A 3,253-nucleotide genomic window follows, 5' to 3' on the forward strand; every position below is an offset into this window, starting at 1 on the left:
AGGCCCTGCGAGTGCCCTGGGAGCCATTTAAAGGTTTATGGTAAAATTATTGCTATTTGGCTATGGCTCTTGCCCAGCCCAGTCACCAGCTCCTTGCCCTCCCCCCGCCCCACACACAACCCTCCCCAGCACCCAGGAGCTTCCAGGAAACCATCCACCCATCCTCTCTCTCTGTCCCCAAGTCAGTCATCATAACATGTGTCATTTCTCAAGCCCAGGACTAGCACTTCACATACATGATCTGCTTTCACCTCCTCCACAGCCGGTAGAGAGGAACCCTTATGATGCCCACTTTCAGGAAGAAACCAAGGCCTGGAGAGTTTACGCCACTTGCTGAGGATATGACAAAGCAATGGAAGGAGCATCTGAATCCGATCTCTTTGAACTTTTTCATGAACATTTGGAGCCTTGTTCAGGAAGGAGCAGAGCTTGTGCCCCAAGGCCGAGAGAACTGTACCACCTCAGGCCAGGGGGGCACTCCAGGGGCTATGCTTCCCCACTCCAGCAGCCCTGGGAGACAGCTACCCCACATTTTTCCAGGGCTTTCACATAAAGCCAGGGAGATTATACACAGGGGGTGCTAGTCCCATGGACTGCAATGAAAAGGGTGCCTCCTGGAGTTGTGCAGTGCACATCCCACACAACTGTATATGTGAGCCCTGACTTTTCACCAAGTGTTGCACAGACACCCTACTCCCTTCTCCTAAAGTGATGAATTCTTCCCATCTTCCAAAGCCTGCCTCAAATTGCACCTCCTCCAGAAAGTCTTTGTGGACCACCCTCCACCACCTTGATCTCCTTTCCTCTGGTCCCCTATAATAGGCACTGTCCACTGGATATAGGGTAGCTACTTCTGTGTGTGTGTGTGTGTGCCTGTATATATCTGAGTGTCCTTTGATGAGCTCCAGGAGGACAGAGGCTGACTCTGAAACGACTTGTTTCTCCCACCTCACCTAACAAGGTGCCAAATGTTCCATAAATCTTGTGTACTGGCAGATCTCCAGATTACCAGGGATGAGACAAAACCCCAGAAATGAACCAGAGGTTTTCAGAGCTGGAAGGGTCTGGGAAGGAGCATGGTCTCCCTATTTTATAGGTAGGGAAACGGAGGCTCAGAGAGGGAAGTGGTTTGCCTGCAGTCACAAGGTCATTCAGAGCTCAGACTTACTATCTGGTGTCCTTCCACTAACCACCCTGGGTCTTGGCTCTTGGCCCTGCTTCTCCCCCAGCAATGCTGCAGCAGATTTGTCTGTGAGCCCCCACTCTTATCTACTTGATCAAGAGGAAAGTCCCAAATCATGGAGCCCTGTCCTTTGAGGACTGGAAATGACCTTCAAGGCCTGCTCTGACCACCTTTCAGTTCCTGAGAGCCACCCAACCTCCCCATCTGAGTGGATACTATCTTTTTCTGGTTCTATTAAGTCAACCATTTGAGAGTGAGCCAACTACAGGGGCCTGGTTTTCAGACCAAAACTTCAGACCAGAGTAGCTAGGAGAGAATTTGGGATCCTTTCCAGTCCCATTGCAGACTAGATGAGTGTCTCTAGAATGTCTGCTTTCCCTCCCACGCCCCCTCCCCCAGCTCAGCCAGGACAGAAGCAGCTGCTCCCCAAGGGACCTCAGTTGCTGGAATCCAACCACCTCCTAGGCCTGCCCCTGGTGACGAAGCTGGCCAGCAATACTCAGCAGCCGCCGCCCAGCAACCTGGGGGTTTTTCCACTCCAGAAAAACTGCAGGAACTTCCCCCAACCTGACCCACTAAAGGGGCACTTGGTTGAAATTAAGCCAGCTATATCAAGGCTCCCTTTTCTTGGGGGCTTCAGGTCTGGTTTTATCAAGGTGCAGAAGAGAAAGCCCCCATCAGTGCTGTGGAAGTTTTCACTGATTGGAAGAAGTGTTTGGGGATGTTAGGGTCACACAGGGGGAAAAAAACCCTAGCAGGCTAGACTGAGGGCCCCTTTTTTAACACAATAAGAATATTTTTATTGGAGGGAAAGTTGGAGCTTCTGCAATATGATCTAAAAGGACTAAAGGCAACAAAGAAACAAATATGATTTGGTACTTACCACATACCAGGTATTTTCACTGCTTATGTTTCATTTAATCCTAACAACTAAGGAACTAGCGTGATTGTCCCCATTTAGCAGGTATGGCAGCTGAGGCTCAGAAAGGTTAAATATGTGCCCAAAGACTTAGCCCAGATCTCCATCTTGCCATAGCTCAGGCTCTTTCTAGCATGCTACCTCCTGGAAATTAGCTCCACCCTTGAAAATGAACCAGTCTCATGCTTGTTGCCGAAGTACTTTGGAGGGGCTGGTATGAGGACTGGGCTTCCAGACAGAAGTAAAAGACCACCGGTCTGGCTCTTAGGAGGCTTTGGGTCTGGGCTCTGCCTCCTACTCAAGGAGGGAAGAAGTTGCTTCTTGTCTTGGGACTGCACCTTCTCCAGCTCTTTAGTGAGGAGTGGAGGACCGAGAGGCCTGTGAGGTGACTTTCAGACCCCAGAGTTATGCCCTCCCTTTTAAGGGGCCCTGATTCCCACTGGAGGAGAGTGGGTGGGAGGCAGAGGCAAGAACAGAGGCCTTGGAGCATCCTGATCTGGACGTAAGTCCTGTGGGGCTTTGGGCAATGCGCTGAACCTTCCCTGCCTCAGTTTCCCACCCGTAAAACAGGGCTACTATTATTACCAACCTTATAGTGCGTGTTGCGGGCAAACAATGATGTAATGCATGAACCGTAGGCCAGCAAAGGACCTGGCAGCAGTAAACATTCAATACATGTGTTTAGAAAAGGGGCCATTAACCTGTCACCAAGTGTTTATGTAGCACATATCACATGGCCAACTGGGTGAGCTCATTTGTCCCGAGCAGCTCACTCATGCCTGTGATTATGGTGCTGACGGTGCCCACTGGCTCCCAGGTACCCCCCCCCCATTTGTATCACCACATCCCTGAGAGGAGGGAAGGCTAAGGCAGTCAAGTCCCCACTAGCCCTGGATGGACCACACTGAGACCCAGAGGACACAATGACTTGCCTGTGATATCTTAGGGTTGGAGCAGAAGCCCACGCAGGGAAGTGCTCTGGAGGCCCAGACCCCTTCATCCCCCGAGGTGTCTGTCCCCACTGCACCCCAGCTTTCCTCCAGGTGGGTCCTCTTACCGCTCCTGCCCCAGGGGCCACCCAGAGATAGAGCCGGGCTTTCAGAGTAAGACTCTGCCAGGAGCTGCCCTGTGGTCACCAGCCTCCAAGATGT

This window comes from Mirounga angustirostris, unplaced genomic scaffold (genome assembly GCF_029215605.1).
Source record: "Mirounga angustirostris isolate CCGP_5_RB_7025 unplaced genomic scaffold, mMirAng1.0.hap1 SCAF_13, whole genome shotgun sequence".
Taxonomy (NCBI): Eukaryota; Metazoa; Chordata; class Mammalia; order Carnivora; family Phocidae; genus Mirounga; species Mirounga angustirostris.